This window comes from Aotus nancymaae, unplaced genomic scaffold (genome assembly GCF_030222135.1).
Source record: "Aotus nancymaae isolate 86718 unplaced genomic scaffold, 86718_ANA_hifiasm-v0.15.2.pri h1tg000036l, whole genome shotgun sequence".
NCBI classification, from domain to species: Eukaryota; Metazoa; Chordata; class Mammalia; order Primates; family Aotidae; genus Aotus; species Aotus nancymaae.
Genome location: NW_026988450.1, coordinates 92,125,063 through 92,141,149, shown reverse-complemented (window position 1 = coordinate 92,141,149; position 16,087 = coordinate 92,125,063). Strand labels below are relative to the sequence as shown.

The following is a 16,087-nucleotide window of genomic DNA, read 5'->3' as shown; positions in this document are numbered from 1 at the left end:
CATTTTGTTTCATCCGGGCCCCACTCCCCACCATTTTGTCTCACTCACCTTGGGCACAGCCAATCAAACGCCTCCACTCCCTATAAAACCCCGTGCCTGAGAGGAGTCCACGCGACTTCTCCGGCCCCACCTGTCGGACCGGAGAACTTCACCCGGGAGCCTGAAAAAATTCCCTTGCATTGGATTATTTTCGTGCTGGCCTCAGTCTCTTGGTTTTATCCTCGGCGAGAACAGACCTCATAGGTACACTGTACCTGCTCACCCATTCTGCCCCCTGAGAGGGTGCCTCTTCCTCCTGGCACCCCCACTCTGGCATCTTCTGCTGGTGCCTGGAACGCTGGCCCCCTCCTCTCTGGCTCACCTGGACCTGGGGCCCCTGCCAAGGCAAACATCTCCTTTAATCTCTCGGTCCTGGGTCAGCCTCGGAGGCCCTTCCTCCCGGGCTTTGTTTCCCTCTGGCCGGCTGCCCAGAGGCCCATCTGCTGGGAATTGCCGTGTGGAGCTCAGGGGGGTCCCTGGGGGTGCCCGGGGCTCCCAGCTGCCACTCCCTCGGTGGCCTCCCTGTCCCCTCTGCATGGCCCTAGGGATCTACAAAGCCTGGCCCTGGCTCTGCCAGCTCTCCGTGCTCCTGCCCTTTCTGGGCCTCAGTTTTTGCAGCTAGAGAATAGGGAGCTTGGGGGAGACCCCAGAGCCCTCCAGGCCGGAGGGAGTCAGCGGAGGCGGCGGCCCAGCCCGGCCGGAAGTAGTCAGCGGAGACGACGGCCCGACCCAGCCGGAGGGAGTCAGCGGAGGCGGCGGCACGGCCCGGCTGGAGGGAGTAAGCGGAGGCGGCGGCCCACCCCGGCAGGAAGGAGTCACCGGAGGTGGCGGTCCGGCCCGAACGGAAGTAGTCAGCGGAGGCGGCAGTCCGGCCAGGCCGGAAGGAGTCACCGGAGGCGGCAGTCTGGCCAGGCCGGAAGGAGTCACCGGAGGCGGCGGCCCGGCCCGGCCCGGCCCGGCCGCAAGGAGTCGCCAGAGGCGGTGGCCCGGCCCGGCCGGAAGGAGTCAATGGAGTCGGCGGTCCAGCCCAGCCGGCGGGAGTCAGCAGAGGCGGCGGTCCAGCCCGGCCCGGCGGGAAGGAGTCAACGGAGGCGGCGGTCCGGACCGGCCGGAAGGAGTCACCGGAGGCGGTGGTCCGGCCCGGCCCGGCCAAAAGGAGTCACCGGAGGCGGCGGTCCGGCCTGGCCCAGCCGGAGGGAGTCAGTGGAGGCGTCGGCCCGGCCCGGCCAGAAGTAGTCAGTAGAGGCAGCGGTGCGGTCAGAGCGAGTTTCTTTGGAGAAGCCGTGGTGGCTTCCACGTGATGGTGGAGGACTACGCGTATCTCTGAGGTAAGTGGTGGGGACTTGTACCCCACCGGGAATCCCCCAGACCTCCCTGCTCCTCCTCCGCAGCTCCGTGCTTTCCAGTCCTGACTTCTTTGTGGGCATTTGGGCCCCGGTCGTCCGTGTGGGGGCGGTTGTAGGGTGCTGGCTGTGACGGCGTCCACAGCCCTGCCGGGAAGGCTGTGTCCATGTCTGACCTGCATCCAGCGTCCAGGAGTGCACAGGCCCTGAGCCATGGTGAAGTCTGGGACCTGGGTCCCTCCGAGCCCCACGGCCCTCTGAGCTGGAGTATCCTAATTTTCATTTCTACCTACAGTGTATGAGTTCCCTTTTTCTAAAACCACACCTGCATTCCTCCTCTTTTTTTTTTTTTTAAGAGACTGAGTCTGGCTCTGTCACCCAGGCTGGAGTGCAGTGCCGCAATCTCAGCTCACTGAAAGCTTCACCTCCTGGGTTCAGGCAGTTCTGTCTCAGCCTCCTGAGTAGCTGGGACTACAGACACCCACCACGATGACGCCTGGCTAATACTTGTATTTTTAGTAGAGATGGGGTTTCACCATATTGGTCAGGCTGGTTTCAAACTCCTGACCTCAGATAATCCACCCAACTAGACCTCCCAAAGTGCTGGGATTACAGGCGTGAGCTACCTTGCCTGGCAGATTGCATTTTCCTAATGAATACCTCATTTTGAGGACGTAATCTCTTATCTGTTTTTTGATTTTATGTCTGCAGAATTGTCTGGTCAGGTTCTAGATTGGATTTTTCTGCTACTTTGTAGTGTTTTTCTGTGTGTGTGTGTACACGTTGGTCTCACCGTTTCAGATTCTTCTGAGTTCGTGGGCCTATCTGCTCCGAGCTGGCTTAGAGTTGAAGGAGGAGTAGCTGTCCATGCTGGAGGCTGGAGCCTGGAGTGTGCAGTATCCCCTCGCCTCGCTGTTGCAGTCAGTGGCGGTGACGGAGACTACAGTACAGCTGGAAAGGTAAAAAGATGGTGGGATAGGTTCGCCATCCTGGCCCGCACAGCCTGAGGCATGGGGGACGGCTTGCGGGTGCCCTGCCATGGGCGGTGGGCACTATCCAGGGTGTCACTGCTGGTGTTGCGGGGGCTGGTTGGGGGGTTATTTGAGGCGCCACTGCCCGCATAGGGGAGAGGGTTGGGGGCCCTTTCCTGGGATGTGCTGCCCATTGCTGGGGGCTGGGATGGGGCCTGTCCCAAGCGGTACTGTCAGCAGCAATGGGGTATCTTGTGGGCACTGTCCAGGGATGTACTGCCCTAGGTAGGGGGTGAATTGGAGGAGCTATCAGGTGCTGCAATGCCCTTGTCTGGGATGGGTTGGTGGCACTGTGGGGTGCAACACTGCCAGCGGTGAGGGATGGGTTGGGGGTGTTATCAGGTGTTAGATTGCCCCCAGTGGGTGGGGGTTGTGGTATCCAGGACATCATTGCCTGTGTCTGGGAGCTGTTTGGGGGCACTATCCAAGGCTGCATTGCCCACATGGGGAGCAGGTTGGGGGCACTATCTGGGGCTGCAGTGCTGGCGGTGGAGGATGGGTTAGGGTTCTGGTGGGGTGGAGGGGTGGTGTTAAAGGCGCCATGGGGACTACACTGAGACAGAGGTTGGGGGGCTTGTTGGGAGAGCTACACAGGGTTGGACTGCCTGTGGAGGTGGGCAGAGGGTTGGTGGGGGAACTGTGGGGGCTGGATACACAGCCTGAGTGGTGGAGAGGCGGCAGGTGGGTCAGGTGCTCCCAGGGATCTGCACTGCCTGGCAAAGAGTGGGTGAGTGTGCTATTTCAGGCTGCGTGGGTTGTGACGGGGGCAGGTTGGGTGCACTGTCGGGCTACCTGAGCTGTCCATGGTGGTACTTCCCAAGGTGGAGAGGGAGCTTGGAGTGCTCTCTGTGGCTGCACTGCCCAAGGCAGGGGGTTGGTTGGGGGCTCTATCCAGGGCCGCGCTGTTCCCGACGGGGAGTGAGTTAGGGCAGCCACTATTCAGGGTTGCAGTGCCCACAGTGGGGGGTGGTTTGGGTGCCATATGGGGGCATCACTGCCTGCGGTGGGGGTCTGCTTGGGGACCCTATCTGTGGCTACACTGCCCACCCCAGGGAGCCTGTTGGGGCGCTATCCTGGGCTGTGCTGCCCATGGCAGGGGGTTGGTTTGCGGGTGCCATCGAGTGCTGCAGGGTCTAAGGCAGGGGCAGGCTAGGGGCTGCCATCGTGTGCTACACTGCTGGTGGTGGGGGATGGGGTTTTGACACTATCCTGGGGCTACACTGCCGGTGGCAGCGGATCAGGGGCTCTGTCGGAAGCTGCCCTACCGGTGGCAGGCGATGGAGGTTTCAGTGACAGCGGTGGTCTCTGAGAGAGGAGTGGTCCTGCTCTCCCCCGGACTCTAAACTCTAAAGGACCATCTCCTCCTGCGTGGCGGGCACATGTTTCTGTGAAAATTCTGATCACAGCAGGGCACCCAGACCCATCACGGTTCCCAGGCCTGAGCCCTCACATTTGGTGCTGCAGAGCCTGCCAGGGATGCCCAGGCATGCAGCAGCAGACACCACGGGGTGACAGGGCCCCGCGGGTGGAGGTCTCAGGAGTGGGAACCAGCACGTTGGTGGGGAGGGCTGGCTGGGTCTGAGTTTCTGCTGCTCCTGCTTCCCGAGCACAGCCTGGGTGGTCCCAGTGGTTCCTGTGGAGCAGGAAGCCCAGGCCCCGTCGTGTCTCCAGTCTCCACTCCCTAGCCAGTTTGGGCCAGAAAGAGATGCTGTGGACTGTGGAGGGTGGGTGTGAGTGCCTTCACTGAAACTGGCCCGTGCCACCCAGTGGCCAGCAGGACAAGGTGGGGGTCTAACACTACCACTCTCTGTGTCCCGTTCTAGGCTTTTCCGGCTTTGCCCGCCCAGCTGCTCCATGCCAGGAGAAGGCAGAGCCATCTGCTGCATGCTGGAGGCTGGAGCCTGGAGCCTGTGGCACCACGGCTCGCCTCGCTGCGGTGGGTGGCAGCGACGGAGACTGCAGAGCGCCGGAGAGGTAGGAGCGTGGCTGGCTGCCACCAGGGCAGGGACAGGGGTGCAGAGGGGGCCAGGTGGCAGCCTCTGAGGCGGCCTCAGTCCCTGGGTCTCCCCCTGCTGGTTACTGCAGGCAGAGCCGGGGCCGCCGCCGCTTCTGCCGCGTCGTGTGCAGGTGGCAGCTACGGTTGAGCCCGTGGCAGAGGGTGGCAGTGCCTGTTCCCGCCCTCCTCCTTTTCCTTTTTGACCCTGGTTCAGGGTGCTGGTCACAGGTGCTGGGTACCCTACGGCCACTGAGATGGGGCTGGATGCCAGTTCCAGTCCTCCTCCTGCTTCGAGGCCTGATTTAGGCACCGCAGCAGGGTCTGGCCCTTGGGTCCGCGTTGCTGCTGGAGGCGGGCAGGATCCTGGGTTGCCACCACGCTGCTGAATGCCATCTCTAAGTGGCAGGTGCAGCAGAATGCACGGGAGACTGCAGGGCTGGTCTCGGACAGCCTGGGGGTCGCCCAAGGCACCTCCCCCTACCCTATGACCCGTGCCTCCTTGGCCCAAGCCCAGAGTGTGGGGTCGCGGGCTCTGGGCCCACTGCAGCACCCACGATGAGGCTGAGCACCGGTTTCCATCACCTTGCAGCTGTGCCGCCGACAACCTAAATTAGGCGCCGTGGTGACATCCGGTCCCGGGTTTCCTGCTGCTGGTGGGGGAGGACAGGGCCAGGGGTTGCCACTGATAGTGACTTGCACCATTTCCAGGTGGGAGCTGTAGCTGAGCCCCTGGCAGATTCTGGCAGGGCTGCTCCCCGAGGGCGTTGAGGGTCGTGGAGCGTACCGCCGTCCCACCCTAGGGTCCCCTTTTCCTTGGGCCTGGCCCAGAGCACAGGTTTGCAGGCGCTGGGCACCGTGCAGACACAGAGCTGTGACTGAGCGCCTCCTGCCCTCCTGCATCTGCGGGCTGACTGTGGCAGCATCTGTTCCTGGGTTCCATGCTGCTGGGGCCAGCGTCCAGGGATGCCACCGCTGCTGCCCCATGGCATGTGTAGGCTGCCGCGGCAGCTGATCCCAGAGCGGAGGCTGTCAGAGCTGGTCCCAGATAGCCTGAAGGTCGCCTAGTGCACCAGCAGAGAGCGCCGTGGGCAGGCAGGGGCATTATGTTGGCTTTGAAGGGGATGTGTTTTGCCAGCTTGGCTTCTTTACTGAGAAAGCGTTGCCAGGGCCCTAGAAGTCTGCAGTCCCAAGGGCTAGGAAGCCACTTGGAGACGCTGTGCCATCAGCACCCACTTGGATCTGAGGCAGGAGGCACCACAGAGAGGTGGTGAGCTCCCCGTCGCCATCGGCGCTCAAGATATGACTGAGCTGTACTTCGATCAGAGGTTGCCAAGCAGCATCCCTTGCACCAAATACAGCACCCCGATGTGCTCTGTTTGGCCAGCATAGTGTGTCATAACAAATCTGAGCCAGTGTTGTTGTTGTATTTCGATTTATTTATTTTACTTTAGGTGCGTACTATATCTGGCATGTCTCTCCCCTGCCCCCCCCAACTGTCCCCTGTGTGTGATGCTCCTCTCCCTGAGTCCACATGTTCTCGTCGTTCAACACGCACCTATGAGTGAGAACGTACGGTGCTTGGCTTTCTGTTCTTGGGTCAGTTTGCTGAGAATGATGGTTTCCGGATTCATCCAAGTCCCTACAAAGGACACGAACTCGTCGTTTTTTATGGCTGTGTAGTGTTCCATGGTGTATATATGTACCACATTTTCTTTGTCCAGTCTATCATTGATGGGCATTTGGGTTGGTTCCAGGTCTTTGCTGTTATACACAGGGCTGCAACGAACATACGTGTGCATGTGTCTTTATAGTAGAATGATTTATAGTTCTTTGGGTGTATCCCCAACAGTGGGATTGCTGGGTCAAATGGAATTTCTCTTTAGATCCCAATTGTCTATCCTGGCTTTTACTGCCATTGCTTTTGGTGTTTTAGTCATGAAGTCCTTGCCTATGCCTATGTCCTGGATGGTTTTGCCTACGTTTTCTTCGAGTGTTTTTATGGTGTTAGGTTTTATGTTTAAATCTTTGATCCATCTGGAGTTAATTTTAGTGTAAGGTGACAGGTAGGGGTCCAGTTTCTGCTTTCTGCACGTTGCTAGCCCGGTTTCCCAACACCATTTATTAAACATGGAGTCCTTTCCCCATTGCTTGTTTTTGCTGGGTTTGTCTAAGATCAGATGGTTGTAGACGTGTGGTGTTTCTTCTGGGGTCTCTGTTCTGTTCCATTGGTCTACGTCTCTGTTTTGGTACCAGTACCATGCTGTTTTGATGGAAGAAATGGATAAATTCCTAGACACTTGTACTCTACCGAAACTAAACCAGGAGGAAGCTGAAACCCTGACTAGACCAATAACAAGGGCTGAAGTAGAGGCAGCAATCAATAGCCTACTAACTAAAAAAAGTCCAAGTCCAGGTGGGTTCACAGCCGAATTCTACTAGACGTACAAAGAGGAGCTGGTTCCATTCCTTCTGAAACTGTATCAAACGATACAAAAGGAGGGACTCCTCCCTAACTCATTTCACGAGACCAGCATCATCCTGATACCGAAACCAGGCGGAGGCGCAACGAAAAAAGAAAACTTGAGGCCAATATCCATGATGAACGTCGACACACAAATCTTCCATAAAATACTGGCAAACAGATTGCAACAGCACATCAAGAAGCTTATCCATCGTGACCAAGTAGGCTTCATCCCAGGGATGCAAGGCTGGTTCAGCATACACAAATCCATAAATGTAATCCATCACATAAACGGAACCAAAGACAAAAACCACATGATTATCTCAATAGATGCAGAGAAGGCTTTTGATAAAATTCAACAAGGCTTCATGCTAAAAACTCTCAATAAACTAGGTATTGATGGAACGTATCATACAATGATAAAAGCTCTATATGACAAACCTACTGCCAATATCATACTGAATGGGCAAAAGCTGGAAGAATTCCCTTTGAAATCAGGCACTAGACAAGGATGCCCTCTCTCACCACTCCTATTCAACATAGTGTTGGAAGTTCCAGCCAGAGCAATCAGGCAAGAAAAAGAAATAAAGGGTATTCGATTAGGAAAGGAGGAAGTCAAACTGTCTCTCTTTGCAGACGACATGATTGTATATCTAGAAGACCTCATCGTCTCAGCCCAAAATCTCCTGAAACTGATAAGCAACTTCAGCAAAGTCTCAGGATACAAAATCAATGTGCAAAGATCACAAACATTCCTATATACCAATAACAGACAAACAGAGAGCCAAATCAAGAGCGAACTCCCATTCACAATTGCTACAAAGAGAATAAAATACCTAGGAATACAACTAACAAAGGATGTAAAGGACCTCTTCAAGGAGAACTACAAACCACTGCCCAACGAAATAAGAGAGGACACAAACAGATGGAGAAACAGTCCATGCTCATGGTTAGCAAGAATCAATATTGTGAAAATGGCCATACTTGCCAAAGTCATCTATAGATTCAGTGCTGTCCCCATCAAGCTACCAATGACCTTCTTCACAGAACTGGAAAAAACCACTTTAAACTTCATGTGGAGTCACAAAAGACCCTGCACAGCCAAGGCAATCCTAAGCAAAAAGAACAAAGCCGGAGGCATCACACTTCCACACTTTTTCTTTTTAAATATTGAAGCTCTCAAAATCACCTTTGGAGAAAATCACAGGCCGCAGACTGTTTCTGTGATTCTGTGTTTATTTCTTCTGGGCATATCGGACACGCCCCCTCCCCTCGCCGGGAGTTCGGACACGCCCCCTCCCCTCGCCGGGAGTTCGGGCACGCCTCCTTCCCTTGCCGGGAGCTCGGACACGCCTCCTCCTCCCCCCCACCCCCTCGGGAGCCCGGGAAAAAAGCCCCATCAGGACCTACCTGATACCATTTTGTCCCATCCAGGCCCCACTCCCTGCCTACTATTTTGTCCTATCTGGGCCCCACTCCTCTCCATCCAGGTCCCACTCCCCTCCATTTTGTTTCATCCGGGCCCCACTCCCCACCATTTTGTCTCACTCACCTTGGGCACAGCCAATCAAACGCCTCCACTCCCTATAAAACCCCGTGCCTGAGAGGAGTCCACGCGACTTCTCCGGCCCCACCTGTCGGACCGGAGAACTTCACCCGGGAGCCTGAAAAAATTCCCTTGCATTGGATTATTTTCGTGCTGGCCTCAGTCTCTTGGTTTTATCCTCGGCGAGAACAGACCTCATAGGTACACTGTACCTGCTCACCCATTCTGCCCCCTGAGAGGGTGCCTCTTCCTCCTGGCACCCCCACTCTGGCATCTTCTGCTGGTGCCTGGAACGCTGGCCCCCTCCTCTCTGGCTCACCTGGACCTGGGGCCCCTGCCAAGGCAAACATCTCCTTTAATCTCTCGGTCCTGGGTCAGCCTCGGAGGCCCTTCCTCCCGGGCTTTGTTTCCCTCTGGCCGGCTGCCCAGAGGCCCATCTGCTGGGAATTGCCGTGTGGAGCTCAGGGGGGTCCCTGGGGGTGCCCGGGGCTCCCAGCTGCCACTCCCTCGGTGGCCTCCCTGTCCCCTCTGCATGGCCCTAGGGATCTACAAAGCCTGGCCCTGGCTCTGCCAGCTCTCCGTGCTCCTGCCCTTTCTGGGCCTCAGTTTTTGCAGCTAGAGAATAGGGAGCTTGGGGGAGACCCCAGAGCCCTCCAGGCCGGAGGGAGTCAGCGGAGGCGGCGGCCCAGCCCGGCCGGAAGTAGTCAGCGGAGACGACGGCCCGACCCAGCCGGAGGGAGTCAGCGGAGGCGGCGGCACGGCCCGGCTGGAGGGAGTAAGCGGAGGCGGCGGCCCACCCCGGCAGGAAGGAGTCACCGGAGGTGGCGGTCCGGCCCGAACGGAAGTAGTCAGCGGAGGCGGCAGTCCGGCCAGGCCGGAAGGAGTCACCGGAGGCGGCAGTCCGGCCAGGCCGGAAGGAGTCACCGGAGGCGGCGGCCCGGCCCGGCCCGGCCCGGCCGCAAGGAGTCGCCAGAGGCGGTGGCCCGGCCCGGCCGGAAGGAGTCAATGGAGTCGGCGGTCCAGCCCAGCCGGCGGGAGTCAGCAGAGGCGGCGGTCCAGCCCGGCCCGGCGGGAAGGAGTCAACGGAGGCGGCGGTCCGGACCGGCCGGAAGGAGTCACCGGAGGCGGTGGTCCGGCCCGGCCCGGCCAAAAGGAGTCACCGGAGGCGGCGGTCCGGCCTGGCCCAGCCGGAGGGAGTCAGTGGAGGCGTCGGCCCGGCCCGGCCAGAAGTAGTCAGTAGAGGCAGCGGTGCGGTCAGAGCGAGTTTCTTTGGAGAAGCCGTGGTGGCTTCCACGTGATGGTGGAGGACTACGCGTATCTCTGAGGTAAGTGGTGGGGACTTGTACCCCACCGGGAATCCCCCAGACCTCCCTGCTCCTCCTCCGCAGCTCCGTGCTTTCCAGTCCTGACTTCTTTGTGGGCATTTGGGCCCCGGTCGTCCGTGTGGGGGCGGTTGTAGGGTGCTGGCTGTGACGGCGTCCACAGCCCTGCCGGGAAGGCTGTGTCCATGTCTGACCTGCATCCAGCGTCCAGGAGTGCACAGGCCCTGAGCCATGGTGAAGTCTGGGACCTGGGTCCCTCCGAGCCCCACGGCCCTCTGAGCTGGAGTATCCTAATTTTCATTTCTACCTACAGTGTATGAGTTCCCTTTTTCTAAAACCACACCTGCATTCCTCCTCTTTTTTTTTTTTTTAAGAGACTGAGTCTGGCTCTGTCACCCAGGCTGGAGTGCAGTGCCGCAATCTCAGCTCACTGAAAGCTTCACCTCCTGGGTTCAGGCAGTTCTGTCTCAGCCTCCTGAGTAGCTGGGACTACAGACACCCACCACGATGACGCCTGGCTAATACTTGTATTTTTAGTAGAGATGGGGTTTCACCATATTGGTCAGGCTGGTTTCAAACTCCTGACCTCAGATAATCCACCCAACTAGACCTCCCAAAGTGCTGGGATTACAGGCGTGAGCTACCTTGCCTGGCAGATTGCATTTTCCTAATGAATACCTCATTTTGAGGACGTAATCTCTTATCTGTTTTTTGATTTTATGTCTGCAGAATTGTCTGGTCAGGTTCTAGATTGGATTTTTCTGCTACTTTGTAGTGTTTTTCTGTGTGTGTGTGTACACGTTGGTCTCACCGTTTCAGATTCTTCTGAGTTCGTGGGCCTATCTGCTCCGAGCTGGCTTAGAGTTGAAGGAGGAGTAGCTGTCCATGCTGGAGGCTGGAGCCTGGAGTGTGCAGTATCCCCTCGCCTCGCTGTTGCAGTCAGTGGCGGTGACGGAGACTACAGTACAGCTGGAAAGGTAAAAAGATGGTGGGATAGGTTCGCCATCCTGGCCCGCACAGCCTGAGGCATGGGGGACGGCTTGCGGGTGCCCTGCCATGGGCGGTGGGCACTATCCAGGGTGTCACTGCTGGTGTTGCGGGGGCTGGTTGGGGGGTTATTTGAGGCGCCACTGCCCGCATAGGGGAGAGGGTTGGGGGCCCTTTCCTGGGATGTGCTGCCCATTGCTGGGGGCTGGGATGGGGCCTGTCCCAAGCGGTACTGTCAGCAGCAATGGGGTATCTTGTGGGCACTGTCCAGGGATGTACTGCCCTAGGTAGGGGGTGAATTGGAGGAGCTATCAGGTGCTGCAATGCCCTTGTCTGGGATGGGTTGGTGGCACTGTGGGGTGCAACACTGCCAGCGGTGAGGGATGGGTTGGGGGTGTTATCAGGTGTTAGATTGCCCCCAGTGGGTGGGGGTTGTGGTATCCAGGACATCATTGCCTGTGTCTGGGAGCTGTTTGGGGGCACTATCCAAGGCTGCATTGCCCACATGGGGAGCAGGTTGGGGGCACTATCTGGGGCTGCAGTGCTGGCGGTGGAGGATGGGTTAGGGTTCTGGTGGGGTGGAGGGGTGGTGTTAAAGGCGCCATGGGGACTACACTGAGACAGAGGTTGGGGGGCTTGTTGGGAGAGCTACACAGGGTTGGACTGCCTGTGGAGGTGGGCAGAGGGTTGGTGGGGGAACTGTGGGGGCTGGATACACAGCCTGAGTGGTGGAGAGGCGGCAGGTGGGTCAGGTGCTCCCAGGGATCTGCACTGCCTGGCAAAGAGTGGGTGAGTGTGCTATTTCAGGCTGCGTGGGTTGTGACGGGGGCAGGTTGGGTGCACTGTCGGGCTACCTGAGCTGTCCATGGTGGTACTTCCCAAGGTGGAGAGGGAGCTTGGAGTGCTCTCTGTGGCTGCACTGCCCAAGGCAGGGGGTTGGTTGGGGGCTCTATCCAGGGCCGCGCTGTTCCCGACGGGGAGTGAGTTAGGGCAGCCACTATTCAGGGTTGCAGTGCCCACAGTGGGGGGTGGTTTGGGTGCCATATGGGGGCATCACTGCCTGCGGTGGGAGTCTGCTTGGGGACCCTATCTGTGGCTACACTGCCCACCCCAGGGAGCCTGTTGGGGCGCTATCCTGGGCTGTGCTGCCCATGGCAGGGGGTTGGTTTGCGGGTGCCATCGAGTGCTGCAGGGTCTAAGGCAGGGGCAGGCTAGGGGCTGCCATCGTGTGCTACACTGCTGGTGGTGGGGGATGGGGTTTTGACACTATCCTGGGGCTACACTGCCGGTGGCAGCGGATCAGGGGCTCTGTCGGAAGCTGCCCTACCGGTGGCAGGCGATGGAGGTTTCAGTGACAGCGGTGGTCTCTGAGAGAGGAGTGGTCCTGCTCTCCCCCGGACTCTAAACTCTAAAGGACCATCTCCTCCTGCGTGGCGGGCACATGTTTCTGTGAAAATTCTGATCACAGCAGGGCACCCAGACCCATCACGGTTCCCAGGCCTGAGCCCTCACATTCGGTGCTGCAGAGCCTGCCAGGGATGCCCAGGCATGCAGCAGCAGACACCACGGGGTGACAGGGCCCCGCGGGTGGAGGTCTCAGGAGTGGGAACCAGCACATTGGTGGGGAGGGCTGGCTGGGTCTGAGTTTCTGCTGCTCCTGCTTCCCGAGCACAGCCTGGGTGGTCCCAGTGGTTCCTGTGGAGCAGGAAGCCCAGGCCCCGTCGTGTCTCCAGTCTCCACTCCCTAGCCAGTTTGGGCCAGAAGGAGATGCTGTGGACTGTGGAGGGTGGGTGTGAGTGCCTTCACTGAAACTGGCCCGTGCCACCCAGTGGCCAGCAGGACAAGGTGGGGGTCTAACACTACCACTCTTTGTGTCCCGTTCTAGGCTTTTCCGGCTTTGCCCGCCCAGCTGCTCCATGCCAGGAGAAGGCAGAGCCATCTGCTGCATGCTGGAGGCTGGAGCCTGGAGCCTGTGGCACCACGGCTCGCCTCGCTGCGGTGGGTGGCAGCGACGGAGACTGCAGAGCGCCGGAGAGGTAGGAGCGTGGCTGGCTGCCACCAGGGCAGGGACAGGGGTGCAGAGGGGGCCAGGTGGCAGCCTCTGAGGCGGCCTCAGTCCCTGGGTCTCCCCCTGCTGGTTACTGCAGGCAGAGCCGGGGCCGCCGCCGCTTCTGCCGCGTCGTGTGCAGGTGGCAGCTACGGTTGAGCCCGTGGCAGAGGGTGGCAGTGCCTGTTCCCGCCCTCCTCCTTTTCCTTTTTGACCCTGGTTCAGGGTGCTGGTCACAGGTGCTGGGTACCCTACGGCCACTGAGATGGGGCTGGATGCCAGTTCCAGTCCTCCTCCTGCTTCGAGGCCTGATTTAGGCACCGCAGCAGGGTCTGGCCCTTGGGTCCGCGTTGCTGCTGGAGGCGGGCAGGATCCTGGGTTGCCACCACGCTGCTGAATGCCATCTCTAAGTGGCAGGTGCAGCAGAATGCACGGGAGACTGCAGGGCTGGTCTCGGACAGCCTGGGGGTCGCCCAAGGCACCTCCCCCTACCCTATGACCCGTGCCTCCTTGGCCCAAGCCCAGAGTGTGGGGTCGCGGGCTCTGGGCCCACTGCAGCACCCACGATGAGGCTGAGCACCGGTTTCCATCACCTTGCAGCTGTGCCGCCGACAACCTAAATTAGGCGCCGTGGTGACATCCGGTCCCGGGTTTCCTGCTGCTGGTGGGGGAGGACAGGGCCAGGGGTTGCCACTGATAGTGACTTGCACCATTTCCAGGTGGGAGCTGTAGCTGAGCCCCTGGCAGATTCTGGCAGGGCTGCTCCCCGAGGGCGTTGAGGGTCGTGGAGCGTACCGCCGTCCCACCCTAGGGTCCCCTTTTCCTTGGGCCTGGCCCAGAGCACAGGTTTGCAGGCGCTGGGCACCGTGCAGACACAGAGCTGTGACTGAGCGCCTCCTGCCCTCCTGCATCTGCGGGCTGACTGTGGCAGCATCTGTTCCTGGGTTCCATGCTGCTGGGGCCAGCGTCCAGGGATGCCACCGCTGCTGCCCCATGGCATGTGTAGGCTGCCGCGGCAGCTGATCCCAGAGCGGAGGCTGTCAGAGCTGGTCCCAGATAGCCTGAAGGTCGCCTAGTGCACCAGCAGAGAGCGCCGTGGGCAGGCAGGGGCATTATGTTGGCTTTGAAGGGGATGTGTTTTGCCAGCTTGGCTTCTTTACTGAGAAAGCGTTGCCAGGGCCCTAGAAGTCTGCAGTCCCAAGGGCTAGGAAGCCACTTGGAGACGCTGTGCCATCAGCACCCACTTGGATCTGAGGCAGGAGGCACCACAGAGAGGTGGTGAGCTCCCCGTCGCCATCGGCGCTCAAGATATGACTGAGCTGTACTTCGATCAGAGGTTGCCAAGCAGCATCCCTTGCACCAAATACAGCACCCCGATGTGCTCTGTTTGGCCAGCATAGTGTGTCATAACAAATCTGAGCCAGTGTTGTTGTTGTATTTCGATTTATTTATTTTACTTTAGGTGCGTACTATATCTGGCATGTCTCTCCCCTGCCCCCCCCAACTGTCCCCTGTGTGTGATGCTCCTCTCCCTGAGTCCACATGTTCTCGTCGTTCAACACGCACCTATGAGTGAGAACGTACGGTGCTTGGCTTTCTGTTCTTGGGTCAGTTTGCTGAGAATGATGGTTTCCGGATTCATCCAAGTCCCTACAAAGGACACGAACTCGTCGTCTTTTATGGCTGTGTAGTGTTCCATGGTGTATATATGTACCACATTTTCTTTGTCCAGTCTATCATTGATGGGCATTTGGGTTGGTTCCAGGTCTTTGCTGTTATACACAGGGCTGCAACGAACATACGTGTGCATGTGTCTTTATAGTAGAATGATTTATAGTTCTTTGGGTGTATCCCCAACAGTGGGATTGCTGGGTCAAATGGAATTTCTCTTTAGATCCCAATTGTCTATCCTGGCTCTTACTGCCATTGCTTTTGGTGTTTTAGTCATGAAGTCCTTGCCTATGCCTATGTCCTGGATGGTTTTGCCTACGTTTTCTTCGAGTGTTTTTATGGTGTTAGGTTTTATGTTTAAATCTTTGATCCATCTGGAGTTAATTTTAGTGTAAGGTGACAGGTAGGGGTCCAGTTTCTGCTTTCTGCACGTTGCTAGCCCGGTTTCCCAACACCATTTATTAAACATGGAGTCCTTTCCCCATTGCTTGTTTTTGCTGGGTTTGTCTAAGATCAGATGGTTGTAGACGTGTGGTGTTTCTTCTGGGGTCTCTGTTCTGTTCCATTGGTCTACGTCTCTGTTTTGGTACCAGTACCATGCTGTTTTGATGGAAGAAATGGATAAATTCCTAGACACTTGTACTCTACCGAAACTAAACCAGGAGGAAGCTGAAACCCTGACTAGACCAATAACAAGGGCTGAAGTAGAGGCAGCAATCAATAGCCTACTAACTAAAAAAAGTCCAAGTCCAGGTGGGTTCACAGCCGAATTCTACTAGACGTACAAAGAGGAGCTGGTTCCATTCCTTCTGAAACTGTATCAAACGATACAAAAGGAGGGACTCCTCCCTAACTCATTTCACGAGACCAGCATCATCCTGATACCGAAACCAGGCGGAGGCGCAACGAAAAAAGAAAACTTGAGGCCAATATCCATGATGAACGTCGACACACAAATCTTCCATAAAATACTGGCAAACAGATTGCAACAGCACATCAAGAAGCTTATCCATCGTGACCAAGTAGGCTTCATCCCAGGGATGCAAGGCTGGTTCAGCATACACAAATCCATAAATGTAATCCATCACATAAACGGAACCAAAGACAAAAACCACATGATTATCTCAATAGATGCAGAGAAGGCTTTTGATAAAATTCAACAAGGCTTCATGCTAAAAACTCTCAATAAACTAGGTATTGATGGAACGTATCATACAATGATAAAAGCTCTATATGACAAACCTACTGCCAATATCATACTGAATGGGCAAAAGCTGGAAGAATTCCCTTTGAAATCAGGCACTAGACAAGGATGCCCTCTCTCACCACTCCTATTCAACATAGTGTTGGAAGTTCCAGCCAGAGCAATCAGGCAAGAAAAAGAAATAAAGAGTATTCGATTAGGAAAGGAGGAAGTCAAACTGTCTCTCTTTGCAGACGACATGATTGTATATCTAGAAGACCTCATCGTCTCAGCCCAAAATCTCCTGAAACTGATAAGCAACTTCAGCAAAGTCTCAGGATACAAAATCAATGTGCAAAGATCACAAACATTCCTATATACCAATAACAGACAAACAGAGAGCCAAATCAAGAGCGAACTCCCATTCACAATTGCTACAAAGAGAATAAAATACCTAGGAA

The 16,087-nt window shown here is 57.1% G+C and overlaps 1 protein-coding gene across 1 annotated transcript in view; it reads left to right on the top strand.

Annotated features, from left to right (window-relative positions):
• LOC135278069 (uncharacterized) overlaps positions 1–16,087 on the top strand; it is a 186,324-nt gene that overhangs the window by 6,251 nt on the left and 163,986 nt on the right. The window contains exons 3-6 of the mRNA XM_064384684.1: positions 2,184–2,341; positions 4,237–4,387; positions 10,558–10,715; positions 12,611–12,761. The gene's annotated coding sequence lies outside the window, so the exon portion shown is untranslated. The remainder of the gene's footprint in view (positions 1–2,183; positions 2,342–4,236; positions 4,388–10,557; positions 10,716–12,610; positions 12,762–16,087) is intronic.